Below are 26846 nucleotides of genomic sequence, written 5' to 3'. Positions count from 1 at the left end.
GCAAATGAAATAGACCAGTGATCTATGAGGATCAGAAATAAAGAATTTCGACATGAAGACTTTCATCTTCACTAGGGATACACACATTGTTCCAAATCCAAGGGAGAAAAAATTATGAGAAGATAACATCCCTGCAATCCATTTATCCATCCCTCAACCATTCATTCATCTATTCATTCATTCAACAACTTAGTATTGAATGTCTGATCTGTGCCTGGAGCCATGCTAAGTCCTCCATATATTGAAAAGAAAAAAACAAAACAAAACAAAACAGGACTGATTTCTGCTTTTATTGGGCTTAGTGTCTAACAGCAAAGAACACTTAACACAATGGATCGATTGATTAATCACAAAGAACACATGCAACAGTGGACTGGCTGTTTAAATACAGAGCTGTTCCTTGCTATAAAGGTTGTAATAGAAGTGTAGAAGAGATGTATAACCTCACACGGGGAAAAGAAAAGCCTTCCCAGCCTTGATTCTGAGTGAGGTGACGAAGGTTAAGAGTTACGAAAGTTCCAGTTGGAGCAAATAGCCTATCCAAAAGCCCTGAGCCTGCAAGTTATTCCAGACACTGAAGAAGCCAGAAGGCCAAAGTAACTGGAATCTAGATAGAACAGTGACTCACTCCTGAGACTGTAAAGGCAGGAGAGAATTTCTTAGAGGTGGAACATAAGGTACAGACTGGATGGGCACCCTAGGAAGTGTCTATGAATTGGCTAGCTCAGTTTAGTTACTTTATGGGTGACAGGAACCTCTCTCTAAGGCTCTGCCCCCCTTTTTCTGTCTTTGTATTAAGCACAAAGGGTGAGGATGTGAAAGGTGCTCTTCTTATATCTTGAAAACCTCATCTTCTCCACAGCAGGAGTTTTCAAATGGCCCTGAGTTGGTATTTGGAGAGCAATACTCACTCTGCCCTTGTGAAGAGTTATCTAGGAGCAATGGAAGTTATTTCTGTGTCAGCTCCTTGGATCAGAGGCAGCTGAGCAGCCAGGATGCACATGGCCTGGTCGTCCAGGTCGTCATGTAGCTGATGAAAAGGGGGTTGGAACTCTCCCAGCTACAAGATCTAGTACTGAGGAGCCAAAGAATGTGTTTTAAGTTACTCTGAAATCTGTGGATGTTTTTTCCTCCTTTGAAGCTCATTATGGCACTGAGCTAACCATTAGTAATCCCACTGAAGTGTAATACCAAAGAGCAGTAGAGAGATGTAATTTTCCAGCCAATTCAAGCATCCTGTTCTGCTGAAACCCAACCCATTGTACAATTATAAAATACCACATATTACATATTCCTTCCCCATTTATATTCAGAAGCGTTATCACAGAGTTTTATTTGTTTATGTAAAGTATGGGTGTTATAATTTTGATAAAGTAACTACCAACCCTTTGCAGGTAGAATAATTAAATGCATAGGTTTATTCCATTCATTTAATACATATATATTTACTGATCCTAACTATCTGTGGGGCCCATGTCTACATACCAGAGATTAGTGGGAAAGGAGATACACAAATTCTTATTTATGTAGTGTTCATAATCTAAAGAGTTTTGAGACAGTAGCCAGGTAACAAAGAAAAAAGAAGTAAAGAAAGAAAGGGAGGGAGAAAAACAAAAAAGAAAAAAGGAAAAAAAGGTAGAAAAGAGGAGAAAGAAGAAAGAAGGACCTTTCAGGCAGTGATAACTGCCATACTTGGATGTGCCTGGTTAACTACTGTTATGTTACATGCTGCTCAAAGATTTAGGGGCTTAAAACAATATCATCATTTATTTACAATTTTTGTGAGCTGAGAATTTTGGAAGGATTCAGCTGGATGTTTGTCTGTGACCTATAGAGTGGCAGCAAGGACAGGAAGAACCACGTCCAAACACAGGTTTTCAAAGCACATATCCAGCACCTCAGAAATACCTCTTTCCCCTTCCTCTCTCCCTCTACCTTCCTTTCCTCTTTATGTCTCCATATCTCACTTGATCCTCCAAGGTCTTTCCATGTGGCTTGGGCTCCTTAGATTATTATGGTAAAAGGGGAGTCATGCTAATTACATGACAACTCACTTGTCATGTGAGTGTGAGTGAACACTGCAATTTTCTTCAGACTAGAGCCCAGAGCATCACTTTTGCCATATCTTCTTCCTTGTGAGTAGTCAAAGAGCCCATCTGGACTTAAGGAGATGCTACATGGAGCCTACCTCAGAGTGGAAGAATTGCCAACACATGGCCATTTTTAATGTACTACAAGGTCTGACATAATGTTGAGTGATGGAAGATTGCTTTCTTCAGGAGGTGACATTTGAACTGAACCCTGAAAGACAAGAAGAAACTAAAATGCTAACTTCTGAAAGCAGAGAACACTAGGCAGAGGGAATAGCAAGTGCAAAGCCCTGTAGCATAAAGGATTGACATATTTGAGAAAAGAAAGGCCTGTGTGGCTGGAGCTTGAAGATCGTGAGAGATTTCAAGGAGAAGAGATAGCAAAAGTAGAGTCAATAGGCCATGGGCAAGAATTTGGATACTATTCTTAGTGTGAGGGAAGGCTTGGAAGCTTTTGAAATTAGCATGAAGTGATTTACATATTTAAAGGATTATAGACGTTCAAAAATAGCAGTTGGAAGAACACTTAGGAGACTATCACAGCAATCCAAGTATGAGATGATGAATGACTTAGGCTAGGTTGATTTTTGTGAAGATGGATTTAAGGTGAATATAGATACAGGTATAGGTTTAGGGATAGGTATAGGTGTAGGTATAGCTGTAGATATAGATATACCTGTAGAGACAAATTTAGGGGTAGACCAATACAGGTATAGATTTAAACACAGGATAAAATTTAGGTATCCATGTGCATTTAGAAATCAATATAGAAATATAGATTTAGATAGAGATAGTTTTGCATATACAAATTGACATAGATTTAAAGATAAGATATAGAGATAAAGATATATAGATATATTTAGATAAAGATAGATATCAATATTGAAGTAGATATGAATTTAGACAGATGAGATCCAAACATGGATATGGATACATTTGAGATGAATATAACAGAATTCGCTAATAGATAAGGGAGTAGAGTGATGGTACAAAAGAAATCTATGATTACCTGAGCACTGGTTGCAGAGTAATGCTGTTTATTGAGTTAGAATAGACTGGTCTATGGAAATCATTCCACTGAAGAGGTAAAAAGACCCAAGAAAACTGGTGGAATCAGGAGCACCAGAGGGGAAAAATGTCACATCTGTGTAGATATCCATTACTTTTTTCCCTTCCCTTTATCATAAATGCCCTTCCTTGCCTCTATTTCTCATACTAGTATTTCTCACATCTGGAATATTGTAAATGGGAAAGCATCATAGACTTTGGAGCAAGAGAAGCCCTAAATACATGGTATCTAAATCCAATGGCTGCCATATACCGGCTGTGGACTCTGGGCAAATTAGCTCATTTCTTTAAGTTTTAGTTTCATTTACTTTATATGGGAATAACTACCTATTTCACAGGGTTACTCTAAGAAATAAAAGTAAAAAAAAATAAGTAATATGCATTTAGTACTGTATCTAGCACCTAGGAGTGTTCAAAATATTAACCTTCTTTTTCTTATATTCTCAAGCCATTCAAAATCCTACTTGTCAAGACTCAACCTCTTTAAGATTTACTTGCTTTATGAAACTACTGCAATCATCTGCACTCCTCAATGCATTGTTCCAAAATTCTTTCCATTGAGCTAATGCAATTCCCCAGTTAAACTAATTTCCTTGAAGGTAGTGATTCAATCTTACATATCATATCCTCTTTTTTTCATTACATCCAGCCCAATGCTGAGCACTCCATCAAATACTATAAAAATCCTTATTGATTGCTTATTTTTCCTTCTGGTGAATTAAGTAATTCTCCTCCAATATTGAAGGTCCAGTGAAAAATTGACTCTAAAAAAAGTATTTAACATATAGAGTCCCATGAGTTTTTTTTTTTTTTTACTAAACAAAAAGAGGATTTTAAAAAGATTTAATTTTTTTTTTATTCTTTGCAGGTAGGTTCCCATATTTACTAGAATGTTACAGATATAAAAATAAGTGTTTCTGTAATGGATGATTTTTTTTCTCATCAAGTTGTTTGAAAGACAGTCAACATCTACAAATTACATTTATGTGTCATAGTCTTAAATAAATTGTATTATAGTAGAACTTTTGTGAATTATAGAAGAATTGCTCGGTACTCTTGATATAAAACTTACATTTGAAAATTTAATCCCCTGATATAGATATTGTATATTGTATTTTAAAATGTATTTGTTACAAATAGTTTCTTTTTTAATTTCAAAACGTGATTTCTGGATAAACTTTTACTGTAACATAATATCTTGCGCTCCTGTCTGTCTCTGCCTATGACCATGAAACTGTTCTCCTCTTTACACAGACCATAAAGGCATGCTCACAAAAGCTGAGACTCTTCTTATCACTGCACAAACTATAACTATTCATGATGAGGCTTCATCTCCAATTCTGATGAAATATAAGCAACAATATCTTTGTCAAGTTTCCTTAATGTGAAGAGAATTTCTCTTTTGGTAGTCTTTGAACCATGTGTTGTAAAATTATTTCACCGTGATTTGGAAATTTTTATTTTCAAGGAATAGCTATCATTTTATTTCATTAGTGACCTTTTAGTAATTTATTGATCTTGTCATTCAACAATTTTCTACATTGGATATTTTCATTAAATAATCACCTTATTTTAATCATATCATCTCATATAAGGTATTTTCAAGCAACACATTTACTAATATTCTCTCACTCTACTATGCAAATTCCACTATTGGTATAGCCTTTTTCTCAGAGTCACAAATTGAGTATTTATATAACAAATGCTATGCACAACCACAACCACCACCACCACAACAAAAAAAAATGAATATGAAATAATAAATATTAAGCAAAGATTCCTTTTCGTAGTACAAATATAAAAGCAAATCTTTATGTATAAATTCTTAATAAATGCTAGAGTGTGGGCTATCTCACTATTGAAATTTTGACACAAAAATCTTTGTCTCCGTCCCCCCAAAAAAGAACAACTTTGCTCCAAATGGATGGCTCAGTAAGTAAATGAAATAGCCAAAAATGCTTAAAGTCATTTGCTTAATAATTTTTATCTGTACCTGGTGTGATGTGCATAATCTGGACCTTTCTTTTTCTTTTATCCTTATGTCAGTTTACCCCTTGCCTTGCTTAGGAAGCTCTAGACACACTGTGTCTCTTTGATTACTTGAACACACATAGCTCTCTTAGCTCAGAGATCCAGACCTAGGCATTTCCTCTTCCTTTAATATATTCTAAACAGCTTTTCTGATGGTGGTATCTTTTCATCATTCAGTTTAAATATCACCTCCATAGTCAGACTTTCTCTATTTGAAGTATACATCTCATATAGTATCTTCTTTCAGAGTACCTACCACAATGTGTGATGATAATTTTATTTTTTATCTTCCTCAATAGAATAAGAACTCCATAATGACAGGGAATGTCTGTCTTGATCAACATTCTCCTTCTCATATTTATGAAGTGGCTGATACATAGCAGATGGTCCACATACTTTCTGCATGTATGAGTGAATCATGTACTTACATTATGGAAATAAAGTGAGTGGTTAGTCTATATGACCCTACCATAAGTTTCCAAGGACATGGCATAAGTGCTCCCTCTGTGATGTACTCTCCCTTTACTTTTCTATTACTATGACTAATGTGTGATAAAATCATGCCCTTTGGAGTCAGAACCCAGATCCTGGGTTTAAATCTCATCTCAACAAGTTTGTTCATTAACTAACCCAGCAAAGTGCAAGACATGATGCTAGATATTAGTGATTATTAAATATTGGTAGTGTTTAAGTAAAAATTGGGCAACTATCAGATTATAAAAGGACTTATATACTATTATTTCTCAAATTTGTCTGCTCAACAGAATTCAAAGGGCTTATTAAAAATTATGGATTCATAGCAACCCACTTCTCTCCCAGACCCACTGGTAGACTCCCCAGGTGCAACTCTTAGCAACTTGGGCATTTAACAAGAACACATTTGCTTCTTGTGATAAAGCAAGATTAGAGAACATGAGTGTATTTGATACTAACAATTTTATTCTGAAGATGTGGGGAAAGCAGTGAAGGAGTTTTAGCAGAGAAGCAATCTTTTGGAAGGATTTGCTGGTGGCTGAGTGTAGCAGTCAAGATGGAGAGGAGGCAATGATTTGTATGATATTAGGTGAGAAAATGGAGTTGGACTTTGGCCAACACTTATATTTATGGGCTTAAATTTCTCTTTGGGAAAAATCAGATGGATAGTGGTGCCTTTTACTAAAATGGAACCTAGAGGAAGAGGATAGACTTCAGAGTACAGGGGTTTGCATGCGTGTGTGTGTGTTTGTGTGTGTGTGTGTTTGTGATTTTTAAAGCTAGGTGAGCGACTGGTTTATGAAGGAGAAGGAAGAGTTCAGTTGGGGATATTAAATTTGAAGTGTCTGTGAAATATTTAGTATCAGTAGGTAGAAAGATAGAAAAAGAGAGATGAGGAGAGACTCCAATCCCCCTGGAATTCTAATACATAAAAATAGAGAATCCATAAAGGAAATTGTGAAACAATGACAATGAAGTAAAGGGAATCCAGGGATGAATGATCTTATGGAAACAAATCAGAAAGAATTTCCAAAAGAAAAATGATCACAATATAAAATGTTGCTAAGGTCAAATAAGATTAGAACTCAAAATACTCATTGCATATGTAAATAAGAAAATCAGTAGTGACATTTGCTGGTGAACTTTCAATAGTTAGATGACAATAGAAGTCTGATTACAATGATCTGCGATATCTGTGAAATAAAGTTACAAATACCTATGATGTTCACTTTCTCATCTATACCATGTGTAGTTCCTGACACAGAAACTTTAGGAACTGTTCCCTAAAGTGCAGCCTGGATTTGAATACCTGTTAATGCAAGGATCAGAAACTTTCTCAAAGGGCTGATATGAGGGTTAAATGAGATAATAGACTTCTAATATCTAAAATAGAGTACATATCCAAAAATATCATGAATTTTTTTTCAACATTATCAATACAAAACCAGGGATTCTATATTAATTCAGATAATTAGACCAACTTATATAGGTTAAAAGCAAAAGCAAATACTCCATTAATTAATGTAGTAAAGATAGTGACTTATTTTCATAATTATGTATTAATGATAAGTACATAAGATAATGCTCTTGAGCACATAGAATTTATAAAATCAACCTAAATAAAATAAGTTAAAATCCTATAAAAAATGGATAATAATTACAGTTACTTTAACATTCTGTGGGGCAAAATAATGCACTTTAAAAAACTATATGTATGCGAGACTAATATGATAATCCGTTTACATTCATGAGCCAATTCTCTACTCTAATCCAGCATTGCAGTGATGTTTATTATACTGTATTGCCAGGGAGAAAAAGACTGTAAGACAAATTTTCACTTGTTATATAATTAATTCATTTTTCTCATAGTTTTGAATGAATTCTATGACTGGTGCATGTCATAGGAATATTATATGTCTTCTTTCTTGAACTTTTCAATAACTATGAAGCAGAGAGCTCTTATCCCTCTTTTACAGATGAGAAATTGGAGGTTCATAGAGAATAAGAGTGCTTCCCACATCACACAACTATTTAGTAGTAATACTTAAACTTAGTGCTTGATTATTTAAGAAAACTAGGATGCCTACATAACTCTACCCTAAGAAGCAAGGTCTTGAGTTGCCATCATGGTTTAGCCTCCTTAAATAAATATCTGTTGATTATATACTTTGAGCATAGTACTCTATAAAATGTGTGGATTTTATACAATGGATACAAGACATTGTCCTTTGTTCAATCAAAGATTAATGAAATGATACACAGGCTCAAAGAACTCATGGATATTAGGAATTACTGGTAGTACATGCAAACAATGGAATGAAAGTTGTATCTCTCTTTAACTTCAAAAGTTTGAAAACAATATGTTACTTCATATTTGGGCCCAGCTTTGCTCTTGAGCATTGTCTTGTGCAGACCTCGTACTTGCATTGTTTATAGGGTTTAAGAAGTTGGGAAAGATCATGAATTACTGTGATACCTGGACCCGAGGCAATCTTTGGATTCAAGAGTGCAAAATATTACCTTCCAATCTGCAATCTGGTGTCAAAGTGGTAAGAACTGTATTTCTAATTATAAATGAGTTGTCATTGGGAAAAACATTAAAAATATATGGATGAGCAAAAAATATTTAGAAAATTTCTGATCCTTGCATTAACAGGGTATACAAATCCATGCTGCACTTTAGTGAACAGCTCCTAAAGTTCATGTGACAGGCCATTGGTTAGGAAGATTTCTGGTTGCCTGATATAGACCATAAAGACCACCATGCCCTACTTCAGGCCTGTTTTACATTTACTTTAAGAGAATGTTTCATACAAGGTGATGGTCAGAGTATCTAGTAAAAGAGAGCTGGAACTTCATTAGATTTTTAGAACCAATCATGGGGACTTTTGAAGCCTGTTTCCAAATGAATGCTTAACAAACAAACCCGATAGTGTATGTAAGAGACATTGATCTGAAACTTACTTTTATTATAATCACATAGCATGCTTATAGAGAATTAGCCATCCCAGACCCGTCTCAAACTTCTTGGTTGGCCTATTTTACACTAGTAAGAATCTACATGTTATAGATGTTTAAAGTGGTTTAAGGCCATGTTTGTAATGCTGATGCACATGGACCAAAACACAATGAGGAGAGACATTTTTGATTATTGAGAAATAGTCATAGCTTCCTATAATGAACATAATCATCATGCAGGAATGGAAAAGGTTTGGGGTTCAATTAATTTTTCCTCCATGACCCCATTCTTTTTCCTTTCTATTTCATCTAGGATCACCTTAAACATTCCCATGAAGAGAAGTTTAGTTCCTAGAAAAATTACCACAACCACTAGTATACATTTCTGATATAAAAACACTTATTACAACAGCTCCATATAAAAAATACCCATTGAGCATAAATGAATAAGCAAGCCTAAAGTTTCACATTCTTGTGTTATAATTATTGATGGATTTTAACAAGAAATGTGGCCACATATGTTATGTTAACTCTTATCTAATTGACATTACATTCACAGCCCGGTTTGGAAAATTGACAGGGTATTAAAGAATTTTTTTTGTACACTCTGGATCTGTAAAAAGTTTTGGCTTAACATAGCAGAAATATAGCCATATAATATTTAGATAATATGCCCCATTTCATCTACTGGGAGCAGCAATCATTAATATGGAAAGAATATTTGTACTCAAACAGAAGTTATTCCATAGCATTTAGAGGAAAAACATAATGGAACATAGTCCATTATTTAATCCATTCTAAAAACATTTGATCGGAGCACCTGTTAATTCTCTGTCTTTAATTTTGCATATGGATAGCACATTCAGTGCCAAGGAACCTCAAAGTTTCATTTTTGTGAGAGGGAATCAATATTAGTGATTGAATGGGACAAGTTCATCTGTCTACCCAATATTGAAATATGACTGGTGTGGTGAAACTGCATCTAGTTGGAGAGAGCAGAGATATTTGATAGCAGAGTAAGTGGAATCTTGCCAAAGACCTTTTTCCCCCATCCTGTTTCTCAATGACATCTGGACCAGGACCAGTGTAAGAACTATCATGTTTCTGGAATGTTCCAAGGTCACCCTTCTGGGAGTTGGTTTTGCTGTCCTCCTAAGACACATGTTTATGCTCATATTCAAATGAGGCTCATCTGTGAAATAAGTTTTTTAATAGGCAGTAGCGCATTTTAAAGCAAAATTATATAATTTAATGGGTTGGGGGAGGAGAGATAATTTTTCACGAGGCGCTGTTCCAAATTCCTCTAGTCCTACAAACTACTTCTTCCTCATTTAGGATGTATTCTTGACGGAGCCTAAGGTTACCCCCCAGGCATAATGCACATTTTTAGGGAAAAGGTTTGCATCCTCCAATGCAGATTTGCATCAAGATTTGTTATTGTTGTTGTGTGTGTGTATGTTTACCAGAAAAAAGAATACTTCCTAAAATCCTGCATTAAAAAGTCCTTGACATAGCAGCAGGCAAAAATGGTGAATGCAGGCATGGGCGCAGTGGATAGCTAAATATATCTCACCTCAGTGGACTCTTTGGTATTTAGGTTTTCAGTGATCTGTTAAATGCTCTGCCCATTTTTAAAGCTGTTTGCAGGCAATTCATGTAAGATGGCATAACAGGCAATGGCTTGGCTTTGTAAAATGTGCATTTAACAAAATCAGTTTTGCTTCAGTTTGATACTTTGACATATTATATTTTTATCTCAAGATTTAGAAAACTTTCTTTAGTTGCCTTCCAATCTTTTCTACAAAAGAGTAACAAATGCCTTCTTTCTTGGTAATCTTTTGAAGAGTATTCTCAAAACAAGATTATCAGAATTCTTTTTCCTCCTATAGAATCCTGAATCAGCAAAATTTTCAGCTTTGCTGAATATTTAAAATAGGTTGGTATGAATCTAGTGTGGTGTTGCTGGCATGTGTCTTTTTTTTTTTTTAAATCAGTAGGGTCTTTAGGATATGACCAGTGCATAGAAAAAAAGAATCTACCCTCCTGAAACACTTCAGTGCCTGCTGCTTTTCTATTGCTTTGCCACTGTGCTTCAAGAAGACATAACTAATGATTTTGAATTACAGTAGCCTGGTGACTTGTCAGTGACAGATAGAAATGATGGGCTCCTGAACTAGCCCAGTCTTCACAATTCCTCAGTATTGGTTTCTTCTTAGCCATTCATAATCAAGATTCAATGGTCTTTTAGATACTCTTAAATTCTAGATAACCTCTTTAAGATAGACAGCTGTTGGAAATTGGGAGAGGATATTGCCATTTGGTGGAAACTACAATTTCTTTGATGAATGAAAGAAAGCTTAGCTTCAAGGCATCTGGGGAAAACAATTCAAACACAAAGGAAAACAAGAACCAATCCAGAATCATCTTCCTTTGTTTCATATCTGAAATTCCTTCTTTTGCTGAAGTAGTAATGTTTACCTCTCTGCAGAACTGCCTCAACAAATCCTGATGTCTTTGGGGTTTCGGTGCTTGTTTATGTGTATGTGTGTGTGTGTATGTGTTTGTGCATGTGAGTATATATGCTTGACTTCTCATTTTTCCTCTTCCTCCTGGTCTCTAACTATAAAGGTCAACACTTTGAGCTGCTTTCACAGTTTTTGTTCTCTGAAGATGGAAAGAACCACTGAAGAAAGTGCCCAATGTTGTAGATATTTACTGTTCTGCCTGCCTAGCATCCATGGGTGCTTTCCAAAAACCCTCATGTTTACTTTCATGGAATAACTCTCCATTGATTGCAGTCTTGATGGGACTCTGAATAATTCATTCCTCCACTACAGGAGCTGGAGAAATCCTTGGAGACACTGTAGGCTCCTCTGACCACATCTTTTCTCTTCAACTAAGTACAGCCAGTGGATAGGTTAGCATAAGGCTTATGCTCAACCAATCAGATTTTTTTCTCCTGGAACTTCAACTATCCACAAGCAAGATTTAAGATCTGAAAACATGATTGGTGTTCATTTACTCTAACTGGTGCCCAGATATCCAGGTTCTACAGTTTCTCCTTTCCTGATTTTTCTTGTTCTGTTTAAAACTGTCTGTGTGTGTGTGTGTGTGTGTGTGTGTGTGTGTGTGTGGTCTAGTTTTCTGGTGTATATACTGATTTTGCAAGCTACCCAGTATTTTTCTATTAAATTTACTTCTGCTGAAATGACCCTTATAGATTTTTATTATTTGCAACAAAAAACAAGCAAAGAAACAAAACAACAACAAAAATCCCCAAAGGATATATCCATCATAAACTCCTTCTGGGACAAGGTAAGATATAAATAAATATAATAATTACGTATAAAAACAAGCTTTGGACATAATACATTTCTTCAAGTGCTAGGTTGTTATAAATTCTGGACATTCCTTGTAGGCTAGCTAGAAAGAAAATTTCAAATACCTTGTAGCTTCACACAGTAAGAGTTTCAGACAAAATGTAGTAATACCTACTATATGTCACATTTTATAAGAAAATCAATATGAGAGATAATGAAGAAATCACTTATGAGCAGCTTTTTAAAAAAATATTTTATTTATTTTTTTCATGAGAGACACAGAGAGATGGCAGAGACACAGGCAGAGGGAGAAGCAGGCTCCTGGCAGTGAACCCAGTGTGGAACTTGATCCCCGAACTCTGGGATCACACCCTGGGTGGAAGACAAGACACTCAACCGCTGAGCTACCCAGGCATCCTATGAGCAGCTTTTAATCTAGCCTAAGAAACAACATAAACAGATGACTTAAAGATAATACTGTAACCCAGCTGTCTAGTACTCCAGTATGAACCACTATTCATATTATGGCAGCTTTGACCTAGTAGATCTCATTGTCTGGACAGATTCTACTCAGACAAATGTGTCTGTCAACCAGTATAGATTTTCTTAAAGACATGTTAGGGAGGAATATGGAGGATTGTATATTGCAGACCCCCAAAATCAGCCTCACTTACGCATTTTCAACTTATCTCCTTTCATGAGCCTCTCTTTTGACCTTCCCCTAGGCAATGTTCCATTCTTTTCCCTGTCTTACCAGAAAATGTCTTCCTTGACACTTCCCTTCCTCTCATTCGTGACTTTTTTTTCCTGAAAAATGATTTCTCCTCCAGATTTGCTTTCACCCACCCAGCATCCTTCTCAACTAATCAAGGAGCTTGTAGTAACAGGATCCACTAGCAGACAGGATCCTTAGCAGACAATGATGAAGTCCAAATGAAGGCTTTTGGTAAAGATGACAATATCTAATCTGAGTCTTAATCTGTACCTAAAATCTACCAATTAACATGGTCTATGAAAGTCTCATTTCCTCTCTTTGTCTACTCCAACTCAGACCTATTTCCTTCAAGGTCTTTTTTTTTTTTAATTATTATTTATTTATGATAGTCACAGAGAGAGAGAGAGAGAGAGAGAGAGAGGCAGAGACACAGGCAGAGGGAGAAGCAGGCTCCATGAACCGGGAGCCCAACGTAAGATTTGATCCCAGGTCTCCAGGATTGCGCCCTGGGCCAAAGGCAGGCGCCAAACCGCTGCGCCACCCAGGGATCCCTCCTTCAAGGTCTTTTGTGACAATAAGCTATATGCTTTGTAAAATGTTCCAAATTGTAGATATATTAAAAAAATAAAATGCCATCTAGGTGGTGGTTTGACAAGATCACCTTCAGTTATGTCAAAATGCCATCTGTTACATGAATTATTACATAGGAGAAACCCAAGTGAAGGTAAGTAAATGACAGGAGGACATCTATGTTGTCATTATCAAAAGTTCCAAAACAGCAATCTTAGCTTCACGAAATTTAGTACTTTCATAGTACTGCTAAATAACCTGATATTCTCATTTGAAAGTGGTGACCTGGCTCACGCCATTCTATAATTGAAACTCCTACTCACAGTCAGCTTTCCCTGTGTGTTGAGTAGAACTGAATATAGATGGATGAAGTCAAGGCCAGAGAGAAGCAAACACATTAAATACTGAAAATGCTTCATTACAACAAACACACACACACACACACATGCACGCACACACACACACACACACACACACACCTCTGTTTTCAGAACACCTGCTAGTCTGGGGGCCTTTTTCCAGGAATTATTTGTAATAAAAGAGCATGTTTATACTCTTTCTGTAACTCATCCTTGGCCCACAAGTGTTGACTTTCTCAAGAACCAATCAAACTTCAACACAAGAAGTACTTAAAATTCAGTTGGAGACCTATTACTTTTACAATATTGGGCTATCTCTGAAACAACAGGTCTTCTCTTTCACTCTTAGAAGTTTCTAAATTTCTGAGTGAGTGACGTCAGACCCTATTAAAAATTAAGTATGGGGCAAAAACTTTGTGGTTCCCCTGCCACTGGATTTGGTGGCAAGCAATAAGAGCTTCCGCAGCTAATGGACACATGGGCTTTGGTCACAGTTCATTACATCTCCTTGTTGTAGGGTGTATATATTAGTGATCACCTTTGAGCAATCAATTTCATCCAAAGTGGGCTTAATGGAGTGCTAATATGTATTATTTTTTTGGAAATATACACAACATCTCTCATATCTGCACTGACATAAGAGAGTAAAAAAAGTGAGGCATTTAGAAACCTCTAAGATAAAAATTCTGAGAACCAGTTGCTTTATAAGAAATAATGATTATAGTAACTTCTGGCTTCAGTGTAGGGAATAAAAGAAGAAGCTTTGGTCAAAATTACTCCTACATAGAGTTCACCAGAAAGCACTCCTAAGTAGTCTAGGTTACTTTTTCAATTACTCTGCCCCAACCTGTGGGCTCAACCTTTCCCCACAGAGCAGGTCTGTGTAAACATAACACAACTCTACCTTTTGTAAATTTACATCTGGTAGCTGAATAGAAATTTATTATCCATTCAAAGTTGTGAGTGCAGGATCACAGGGAATTTGTGACAACAGGCTGGATGCTTCCTCCCTGCTGTGTGACCTACCACCCTAGTCACCAGATCCCCATGGGTGATACCAATACTAACTGAATAAAAACCTAAGACAAAAAGATGGCTCTAGCCCTGTGAGTTGAATTTCAAACATTTTAGAACCTCCCAATTTTTCAAAGGAGGGACAGCCTTCCCTCCTGAATATTTATTGAATTATAAAATTTGAAAATATATTTTAAATCCTAAAGGAGCACTCAGGCAAGAATCAATTTAAGATATAACTAAGATATGCCTCACATTCAACTCAAAGTTAGATGAGAAGGCCAGTTGTTCACCTCTTTCCCAATCTCCACTGCTTCTAAATATATAAATTTAAAGCTACTAAATATATAGCCTTGAATTTAGCAGCTCAATGGGCATATTCAGTTCAGCCAATTATTACAGCCTTCTAGTTTAACCAAAGATTAAAATATGATTGAAATTTGGGGATGATCACTCCCAAGTTTACAAGCAGCAAATGGTTTTACTAGAGCTAATGTGGTCACTACAAGTTTCCTTTGCTTCATATTAGCAAACATGCAACACGTACCTGGGGGGCATGAACTCCCTGGGAAAGCAGATGCAGAGCATGCAGAATTACAAACACATACCCTTAACTGTGTTTAAAAAGACAAAAACAGGGCACCCTGGGTGGCTTAGTGGTTTAGCGCAGCCTTCAGCCCAGGGCCTGATCCTGGAGACCCAGAATTGAGTCCCACGTCAGGCTCCCTGCATGGAGCCTGCTTCTTCCTCTGCCTGTGCCTCTGCCTCTCTCTCTCTCTATGTCTCTCATGAATATATAAATAAAATCTTTAAAAAAGATAAAAAATAAAAAGACAAAAACATGTTTCCTGTTTCTTCCTGAATTAACTCTGAATTGGATAACAAAGCTTCCTATTATTACAGTATGAGAAAGTGCTCTTCTTTCTAACTCTCCCCTGGCAGAGGGATGTGCTGGAAAGAGCAGAATTATATTTACAGGTTAACTTGGTCAAGTCAGCCTGAGGGTTAGATACAAAAGTGGTGGACACATCGAAGATGAAGATGTTGGCCAAAATAGGTCTTTCACTATTTTAGGCATTGAATTAAGATTACTAAAATGAAGACACCTAGGTATTCCTTATCTAATACATTTAACCCGTCTATTCCCCAGCCTCACCTTTCAGTTTGCTGTGGGGGCTGTGGGATGGATTTTTGCAGGTTTACCAGCCCACAGTTCTCCATACTCAGCTATTGAAGAGTCTGACTGCAAACTAGGCTTGAAGGAAGTTGCTGTGGAATGCACCAATTAATTACATTTATTTTACATAATTGGCATTAGGGCTTTTTGAACAAAAATGCAAATTTATGGAAATTGGTTGAAATAGTTATGCAAAATAATATAAAAATGGACCCCTAAATTATTGGGAAAAAAGGTAGTTTTAATTGAACAGCTAAAAGATTTGTACTTCGTTATATGATTGTATCTAGTAAACTCAATTTTTAAAAGTAAGTTCATTTGCTTTTATGTAACCCTTCCATATCTTGCTCGGTATTGTTGGTATAATTATCACCAATAAAGAACCAATCTTATTTTCTATCTCTTTTTTGCATCAAGCATTAGCTCTGTAAACAGAGATGGAATATGTTATTTTTTTTAACAGAGCCTTGTGCATTACAAATTAGGAAGCATCAGGCCAAAGAGTTGCAAAGCAACCAATTATTGCTTAAAGGGGACATAATGCAGCATCCTGCTTATTTGCTGTTTTGCAGGTGAAATGACATTGCTATAGACAAGACTTTTCACAAAGGATCATTGCAGGGCAGTTATAAGGTAAGTGGCCTTGCAATCGGTAGAATATATCTGGCAGTGGTGGCAGGAAATGTGTAATGCAGATGGATATGCAGTTAGTGATGCAATAAAAGAATATTAAGATGCTTTTGACATAGGAGTGAATACCTGAATAATCATAAAAGGGCACTTAATAAAAATGTGTCAAGAAATATAGAATATGGATGAGTAAACACTAAATGAAAGGAGTGAGAAATAGAATATTGACAGGATAAGGGGCATAGACATTTACACAATTAACAAGCTGTTAGTGGTTGATGGACAACTCCCAAAATCCAAAGAGATCAAAGGTTTAATATACCTTCAGCTAATCCAGAAATTAGACTGACCTCCAAACTCTAAGGGTGTCGAAGTTCAAGATTCAAATAATTGTGCTAATGAGTTAACTTTCTTATTCAGTATTTTTCCCTTGGAGGAGGTGGGAGAGTTGTGAAGCAGATTGAGGGTGGGCTTGCTTTTCTGGTGCAGTTTTAGTAACACCACTTGGATAATTATTTCTTAAAATATCCTCAAGATTTCAATGGAATACTTTATTCTCTTTAGGTTCCTACTATAAAATGTAATGGGAGGTTGTCGGAAACTATTTAAAGCTTGTCAACTTCTCATCAAGAAATGGTAGGAGTAGGTGAATTGATCTTTATAAATAGAGGGCTACATTCTCAGACCTTGTTCTTGTTGGAGAAGAAGAAAATTTTCCCTACTTTTCTAGGTTCTTCGGCTGGTAAATTGATATAAAAGATTAAGAAAAACAAATGTAATTGCACACATACAGGAGCCTCATGAAAATATGGGAACCACAGATAATCAGGGAATTAAAGTTTGTATGGCATCCGGTGCTAAGGAGAATAGGGTAGGAGTCTGAGACTTCAAAGAGAATAAAGACAATATGCAAGCAGATAGGAGGAGCAGATGATTGGTAAACAAACATTTGTCTTGCCATACAAAGATTGTGGGACACAGAGAGGATTTCAATTGGCAGGCCCTGTTGAGCTTAGGACACCTAGTTCATATTCTCTGTAGTTATCTCTGGACCAGGCCCTCCATCTAAACTCTTGTAGGCAGTTGAGGGAGAGGTACAAGCTCTTCCTGAGTCTTTCGGGCCTTGATTGATTTCAGCTCAAAGCAATCCATATGCCAAAGTGATACATTTTGGGGAAGCTCATTCTGAAACCCTTCATTCCTCCAGAGTGATAAGTAACTAAAGACAAATCTCACCTAGTAATTTGAAGTGGAGAAATGAAATTTGTTGGACTTACAAACTATTACCTGAAAAGTTCAGATTTTAAAAAATAAAATGGGGACTGTGATCTTATGATTCCCAACATATGTTCTCTGTGTGATGATACATCATTTCTTCCATCCTTCTTTTTTATTTCTCAGTTTGATGCACTGTATGTGTATTTTGTTCCCACTATGTGCAAAATAGTAAAACAAATCCTGAAGATAAATATAGAAATACAATTCATGACTTTTGCTTTTCCATGCAGACATAAAACACAAAATACCAGGAAGTATGTGAAAAGGGCTATAATGAATGTAGTAAAAAATGAAGTTTAGAGAGATTTAATTTAATTGTTCCTGGATAAGATATATCATAAATTTGACTTAAAAGTGCATCTATCCTAGTGATTAATGTCATATATTTCTCTTTAACCAGTATTGTTGTTGAAGGCATTGAAATCATTATATTGCATTCTCTTCCTACTTTTTGACTATCTTCATTCATTATTTAGCTTTAAGTTGAAACTACTTAGTTGATCCATGCAACATTTCCAGGAGAACTGTTTTCTGCCAAGATTGTGGGAAGTGCCAACCTAAAAAGAGATGCTAAATATTATTGAATTGTTCAGTTCAAATGGGTGAATGTTATGATATATAAATGAGATCTCAGTAAAGCTGCTAAAAAGCAAAAATACTGGATTAATGAGTAAATGTATACTAAATAAAACCACGAAAATGATTAGAATTGGGGCCCACTCATTCAATCACAAATTCATCAAATTGTATTGTTTATCAAACACGGCTCTATGTTGAAATTACACTGATGAATGAAAATCAATCCTTAACCCCTTGTCTTCAATGTCGGAAGAAAGGCAGTGTGCAAAAACAACACTGCCTATACACTAAACAGGAATGAGTACAGCAAAAGGAACAGGTTCTAGGATCTGAGATTAGGGGGCTTTTGGAGGGAGGAGCATCAGAGTGGTCAGCAGTGTGAGTGAATGTTGAGCTGGGTCAGGTGAATACTGAGCCAAGTATTGACAGATAAACATACATTTTTGGATAAAAATATGTACATTTGAATTGGAAACATCTACATCATGCACAAAGACAAGGAGGCATCAAGGATGTAAATATTTCTAGGGTGTGAAGTTCCAGGAGATGATCAGCAGGAGACAGTGGTCAAATAATAAAAGCAGAGTTCGAATTTTTTAAACTGTTCACAGGTTCTCTCAAAAGACAGCTTCCTTCAGGTTTTCTTCCACACACTTACACAATGGAACTTTCTAGTGAATATAAGATTCTTTTTTTTTTTTAAATTTAAACTCAATTTGCCAACACGTTGCATAACACCCAGTGCTCATCCCATCAAGGATTCTCCTCAGTGCCTGTCATCAAGTCATCCCAACACCCCACCCTCCTTCTGCAACCCTTTGTTTGTTTTCCAGAGTCAGGAGTTTCTCATGGTTTGTACGTCTCTCAAATTTTTCCCACTCAGTTCCCTTTGTGATCCCTTTCACTATTTCTTATATTCCATGTCGGAGTGAAATCATATGATGATTGCCCTTCTACAATTGACTTATTTCATTCAGCATAATGCCCTCCAGTTCCATCCATGTCGAAGCAAGTGGTGGATATTCATCCTTTCTGGTGGCTGAGTAGTATTCCATTATATATACATGCATACCACATCTTCTTAATCCACCCATCTGTCCAAGGACATCGAGGCACCTTCCAGTTTGGCTATTGTGGACATTGCTGTATGAACATTGGGGTGCAGGTGTCCTGGCATTTCACAACATCAGTATCTTTGGGGTAAATACCCACTATTGCAATTGCTGGGTCGTAGGCAGCTCTATTTTTTAACTTCTTGAGGAACCTCCACACTGTTTTCCAGAGTGGCTGCACCAGCTCACATTCCCACCAACAGTGCAAGAGGGTTTCCCCCTTCTCCACATCCTCTCCAGCATTTATTGTTTCTGTCTTGTTCATTTTAGCTATTCTCACTGGAGTGAAGTGGTGTCTCATTGTGGTTTTGATATGTATTTCCCTGATGGCAAGTGATGCGGAGCATTTTTTCATGTGCTTGTCAGCCATATGTAGGTCTTCTTTGGAGAAATGTCTGTTCATTTCTTCTGCCCATTTCAGGACTGGATTCCTATAGTATAAGGTTTGTTGGTTTTTGTTTTTCCTATCTTCAAAAAGAAGAAATAGCTTTATAGTTTCTCTTCTTGCCAACTTGAGTTCTGCCTTTATTAATTAATTGATCAATATCATTTTATGCTTTTACTATGCTTAATACGGAGGGCAACCCTGTCATTTTATAATTTTTATTAATATTAACAGAAAATATCCACAGACAAAGAGATAATTCAGAACACACTAAATTTTGTCAGTACAGAAGAAAAAGTCATAAAAAAGGCCTAGGTATTTTTGCTCAGGAGGAATGGAAATGATACCTCATGCATTTGTACATTTCTTTCCTTGTATTATAAAGTTTCGGGGCACTCATTTGACAGTACAATGTAAACTAGGATTCTTTAAGTCCACTTGATTCAAGAAGACACTAAGCCCCATAGGAAGAGCAGGACACTTACCATAAGCTTCACAGGTCTTTATTGGGTAGCTGGATCTCCAAACATAGTCCACTAATTCTAACACAAGGGTGTTCCACAAAACTAATCATTCTCATGCTCCATCCTTTGGGCCCAAAAATCTCACTGGCAGGAAGCTGGAATGAAGAAAGAGTAGAGGGAAGTATTATAGGAATTTAAGGAAAATTTAAATTTTGGTGAGTTATTTGTGGCTTTAAAGAAAAAAGCTTAATTATAAAAGTTTATTTTACAGACCACAGCTCCTTATACTAAAATTCGAAAGCTTCCGTACTGTTTTTCATTATGCTGGTATTTTTATAGGTTAAACAGTGTGTGTGGAGGGAAAGTCAACTTTGATACTCTTCATAACTAATCTAATAAAGAACCTCAAAACACCACTACAGAAGCTCACATGGACACACATGTTTGTCTCTCAGGGGAAGTGGGTGCTTTACCAAGAGTGAGCTCTCAAAGCAGAAGTGACCCAGTGCTTTCTTGTCGTTATTTATATTTGAGCTCATATTCAGTGCCCGTCAGAGGGATAAGTGCTATATACAAATATATTCTTATATAATTCCCACAATAATACTAATTTGAATTTTACAAAATAGGAATGTGTAGGAATAAATGTTAAATTTGAAATGTCTGTGTGATTCCAGAACTGATGCATTTAATCCCGATATCACCAATATTGAAATGGATGGAGGGTTCTTTCCTACCAAAGTATTTAAGGAAAAATGTGAATAGGAGTGTGTGATGACTACACACTCCCACAAACTAATATTATATTTAGAGTTGTTATATGAATAACTGGAAATGACAGAAAAATAATTTTAAAATACAAAAGATATAAAACAGAAACTTCTCTCAGTCCAGTGACTTATTTCCATGTCCACTTTCATCACATAATTACTATAAATCATTAATTTCAAATCCAATGGAGGCCACTAAATATACAAAATATGTAATTATCAGTATTAAAAAATTATCTATTGACTTTCTATTTGAACGCTGAAGTATTTTTCAGTTACACCACCCTTTTTCTTTGTTCAATGAAGTTCTATCAACAATACTATACTTTTACATTATCCACGTCTGTGACATTTTCTCTGAATTCAGCAGCCATAATTATGTTGTCCAGCTTCGCCTGAAGTTTGGTTATAAAGGCTGAAAATTAATAGTGTTCAGCTTTTAACTAGGTAGTCTAAATGGATCTATAAGAAACACAGAACTATACCACTTAAAAAAGTATTCTATAAAGTCTAGATCAAATTATCTTTTCTCAATTACTTATGTTTATGCCACTTTCATTAATTTTTGGAACTTGATTTAGTTTTGAGTGAAGTTTGATTCTAAAAACTGAAAACAGAATCATTATTTCCTGACTCAAAGTAACAATTTCCCCTTCTAAACAACTTCTGTCCTTTTTGGAGGCTCCAAATGCTTTTTATTTCGTATTACATTGTTTGCTGTTAAGCAGTTGGAATCCAAAGAAACTCCTAACCAGCTCAAGAAATCATTTTTTAATCCTGGATGATTTTTCTAGGAATGTTTTGTCTTCCTCCTCTACTCTGAATTTAAAGTCCACTAGACTTTTTTGCTTAGTGGTCATCATGGAAATTCCCGTCACTGTTTCCTGGGTTGGAACACCCTCTTCTTGGAAACCATGTAGTAAGTACAGTGTGCTTGCAAACTATGTCAGATAGCTTCAATGCCTAAAGTGTTTACAAGTTACTTTCAATTGTCAGTTTTATTGGTCCTCTTATTGTTTCCTTTCATGTTTTGATGTTTTTTAGTGTGTTTTGCTGATTGTTTTGAAAAAATACTTTGATGCATGGATTCTCTATGACCCAGGATAAAGTTTCTTTCTAACAAGTTCTATAAATTTATGACTATCCCAAATCAAACTTTGCATTTTACTTGAAATCCTCATGTGGCATGAATCTGAACTACAAATATGAGCAGCAGTAATGCAACAGCAATTCAGTAACCACAGCTCTTCAGAGTTGTTCTTAATTCTCCTTCCTTTTCTACCCTTTATCTGTTCTGTTCAACATCAGAGAAACTTTCCCTGTGTCTTCTGAGTTCAGAATTACTTCCTATTTACCTTTATCTTTGAGCTGAAGGTGGAGATGTCTACCGTTCAGTGTTGGATGGGCTCTGCTTCCCAAAACCAAATGTCCAAGTTTGCTAGCAGGAACAAATGTCCTTAGAGCAAATGTGCCTTTATTCCAGTGCGAGGCACCATTTCTATCTCTGGGGCTCTATATTTCCACACATTTGTCACTTAGTAGCTCCTCGCTGTACTTTTCAGGTATCCAATACATTGAAGAATTCTTTTATTTATTATCTAATAATTTTTATTTTAAGTCAAAGTATTGCTCCAAACAACCTAGATCCCAATTACTGGAAACAGGAACCCATTTTTTTTCTTTATTCTTGAAGTTCACTTATTTTGCCAGTATGTATTGATACTAATGCTGTAGGAACAGGTATACATTTTTTTTTTTACTGAAAATACAAGATTTTTCCTAAATATCAAAATAGTTTGATTTTCACTGCATTTTTAAAATATATTTTTATGTTCCACATGCCCTACTTCCATCTTCAGAACATATCTTATATGTACTCAATTTCCTTTCTCTGTCTTCCACACTAAGAATATTTTCTATAATCCATTTTAAATGTTATTTTATTCTGTTCCATTTTGTGCAATTTCCTCAAACCTATTTGCAATATTCCTGACAGTATTTTTGGTTGAAGTTATGTCTTATTGTTGTTCTTATGTGTCTTTTCTCTCTGTTCTATGTTAATTGTTCTCTTCCATATCCTTCCTGAGCCCCGCCTGTTGGCTTTCATCTCTGGCTTTTGTTTAATACTTTCTTCTTTAGGGATCCCTGGGTGGCGCAGCGGTTTGGCACCTGCCTTTGGCCCAGGGCGTGATCCTGGAGACTCGGGATCGAATCCCACATCGGGCTCCCGGTGCTTGGAGCCTGCTTCTCCCTCTGCCTGTGTCTCTGCCTCTCTCTCTCTCTCTCCCCCCGTGTGACTATCATGAATAAATAAATTAAAAAAAAATACTTTCTTCTTTAAATCCTTATGTCTTTTGTTTCACTGTTACCCTGTTTCATTCTTTGTTTTAATAGATAAACAATGTCTGTTATCCTTTTGGGTTTAAAGCTAACTGGTTGTCTGAAGTCATTTAGTGTTTTCTCGGGCAGTTCTGTTAGCCTATGAAAAATCTTTTCTTATTAAATTATGTTTTGTTAGGAAATAAATCCAGATGACAGATCCAGGGGTGTTGATTGAAAAAAGTTGGGGAGAGGCTTGGTACTTTCTATATATCCAGTCTTTGCCAGAAGCTACCAATGGGCCCAAGGGACAAGGAGACCAGGATTAGGCACTCAGAGCTGATGTGCTTATATTGGAGAAGGACAAGGAATAGAGTTTTTCTATCCATCACATAATTATATACTGTTTTCTCCCTTGCCATAATTTGAAGGTTATCTTTTCAATATCCTAATGGATCTAGGGATCGCTGAGAGTTTATAGACCACATTACAGTATGAAAGTCACTTAACAGGGTCTAGTACACACACGAAAGTATTTTGAGAGTACTATATTGTTATTGTTGTTACTATTATAAGCAATCAAACAACTGAAAGGAGGTATCTTTTTAATGTAACCTATAAGAGTTTTCTTCACTCTAGTTCAGAGAACTAGGAATGACATGGGAATTCATTTTGCGTCATTTTGGACAAAATTCTATCCAACTTACCTTGAGTCCCCCAGCAATATGGAGACTTCAGTGACTCAAAGTTGTCTTTGGATAGAGGGAATAGCCATGCAAAGATTCCAAGGTAAGAGCATTACCAGTGTATGTGGCACACTGCCAGGGACAGTATAAATGGAGCAGAGAGAGGGAGATGGGAAGATGAGGTCAGATGGATTTGGGAGATAGGCTTACATTGGACCTTGTTAAGGTTTTGGCTTTTATTCTGAATGATATGGGGAACCACTGGAGGGATTTTTAGCAGAGGAGTGATAGAATCTGACCTATGTTTCAAAAGGATTTCTCCGTCTTGTATGTTGAAATTAAACTGTAGATGAAGAAAGGTGGAAGTAGGGAGACCAGTTGGAAGACTATTGAAATGATACAGATGGGAGATGATGGCAACTCATACAGCAGCATTCACAGTAGGGTAAGTGAGAAATGGCCAGATTCTACATATAATTTGCAGCTGTCACCAAGAGAATTTTTTGATGTGCTGGATGTGGGCTGTGAAAGAAGAACACTTAAAAGCTATAATTCCTAGTTTCTAGGCCTGAATAACTCAAAGGATTCAGTTGTTGTTGAGCTGAAATGGAAAGGGCACTGTGTAGAACTTGTATTTGGGGATAGGAGATTTGAACATGTTAAGTTTGAGAGGCCTCTTAGTTATATGTCACCTGAAATGAAGCTTGGACTCAGTGTGAAGAGTTAGATAATGTCATCCCTCTCAAATTTCATGTCTCCCTGGAACCTCTAAATGAGACCTTATGGGAAAATAGGGTCCTTGCAGGTATAGCCAAGTTAAAATAAAGTCATAGTGTATTAAGGGGCCTTAAATACAGTGTGTCTAGCATCCTTTTAAGAAGACGGAAATCTGGACACACAGAGACACTCAACCATAGAAGAGAAGGTTATGTGAAGGCAAAAACAGAGGATGAAGAATTGTATTTATAAACCAAATAGAAGCCAATAGAAGCTAGGAGAGGCAAAGAATGATCCACCTCCCAGACCCTTCAGAACAAGTATGGCCCCTTTGACACCTCAAATCCATATCTCTAGCCTCTAGGCCTACGAGAGAATAAGTTTCTATTCTTATAAGCTACACAGTTTGTAGTGCTTTGTAATGACAGCCTAGAAAACTAATACACCTGTGTGTATTAGTGTGACCTGACTGGCTTTCAGTAGTTCATCATCTCCTATATTTTAGATCTGCTAATTCTCACACATGATTATCCAGGGGGCAGAAATCTGCCTCATATAGCTGACTCACATTGGGCTAAAGATCTAAAACCCTAGGTTGGATAGGGCACTGATATTATTTGTTAATCTCTGGCTAGATAGTTCATTCTCCATCTTACATTTATGCAGATGATATTCTCAACACAAAACTTTCTGAAATTTAATTTCCTCATATCTGTGAGAAAAAAGTCCTAAGAAATATATTGCACCCATATAATGGATTTTGAAGTTCTATGCATAAAGTTAAAAAACTTTGATAAAATTTAACAGCCTGCCTAATGTTAAAAACAGTAACTCTAAAAAGAGTTTTTGTGGGTTCAAATCAGTAAATTAAAAAAGTTAATATTTTGTCATGTCTAGATAACCTAAGTGATTATAATTTGAATTATGATATATCCAATCTAATTTTGCTCTTTAGGAAAGGAAAACTGCCTTATTCACCATCCACGCTTACAAGAAATTCCTAAGCTTTCATACCACAAGTAGAAGAATCTTAACCAAAAGGAGTTACTATACCTTGTTTTAAAAATCTGCATCTGAATTTGCTATAGTTGGTAAAAAAAATAAATAACGCTTGCTTGTCTTTTCCCATGTTTAGTTATATACAGTTGTAGAAAGAATGAAGCTGGGAAACACCCTCAGAAACTGAGAATTTCTCTAAGGGTCAGAAAGACAATAAGCTTTTTTGGAAAAGTAATGGGGGATTCTCACATGGTGAGGATAAGTCCATGGGGTTGAGCTGAAAACTAAGCATCTGGCTTATGAAAATTTTTGCTGTCGCTGCTGGAGCTAGTCAGCATTATATAGTTCCTTGATCACTAGGGACTTTACGATCTGTCTTAAGCTATTTGTGCACTAACAATAACTCTGTTCATTCCATGATTTCTATTTGTAGGGGGGAAAAAGAGTAAATGAAGTCTGAAAAATGCAAACATAAAGAGATGTTAAAATAAGGATATTGGGTGTTGAGAAACAAACAAAAAATACACCCCCCAAGAGATGCAATAAATCCAAATCATTTTCAGAACAAGAGGGAAAAAATAGTTAACACAAAACTGAACCAAAAGATGCAAATAAATAAGTAAATTTCTCATTCAGGATCTATTTGGAGGCCATATTTTTGGCAGAGTTATTGCTTATTATTTTCATGTTTTGAGTTTCTTATCTTCTTTTGTCAGTCTATTGAAAGCTTGTTAAAATCTTACTTGCTTTTCCTGTTCTTTTGTTGTTGTTCTTGCCTTAACTTTAATGTTAAATCATGTGGAAGTAAAGTAAAAGGGAGAAAAAAGCCAACACAAATAGTCACTGCAGTGGCCTAATTTTATGGCTACTTTATATATTGATCAGTTTATGTTTTATTCAGACTTGATGGGGGAACATTTGGGCAATAAGAAGGAATCTCTCCCTTAAATAGTAAATTGCAATGCTGACGCAGAACATCTAAGGGTTTCCTGGAGAGGCTTGTTAGAGCCTGAAAAGGGCACTGATGTAGAAAAGAAATAACTGTCCATGGATACTTGTCAGTACAAGAGGTTGCCACACTAACTCTTTTCTCCTTATTTTGGAAGACATGATAATACATTTTATCCCTGC

General features: G+C 36.2%; 1 long non-coding RNA gene across 1 annotated transcript in view; it reads right to left on the bottom strand.

Moving 5' to 3' along the window:
* Positions 1-15754: 15754 nt before the first annotated feature.
* LOC144291264 (uncharacterized) overlaps positions 15755-26846 on the bottom strand; it is a 28222-nt gene continuing 17130 nt past the window's right edge. The window contains exons 3-4 of the long non-coding RNA XR_013358582.1: positions 20246-20379; positions 15755-15868 (exon numbers count right to left, since the gene is read on the bottom strand). This is a non-coding gene — a long non-coding RNA (uncharacterized LOC144291264). The remainder of the gene's footprint in view (positions 15869-20245; positions 20380-26846) is intronic.

Source organism: Canis aureus, chromosome 2 (genome assembly GCF_053574225.1).
Source record: "Canis aureus isolate CA01 chromosome 2, VMU_Caureus_v.1.0, whole genome shotgun sequence".
Classification (NCBI taxonomy): Eukaryota; Metazoa; Chordata; class Mammalia; order Carnivora; family Canidae; genus Canis; species Canis aureus.
The sequence above is the reverse complement of the archived record's forward strand: the minus strand, read 5'-3'. Positions and strand labels throughout refer to the sequence as shown.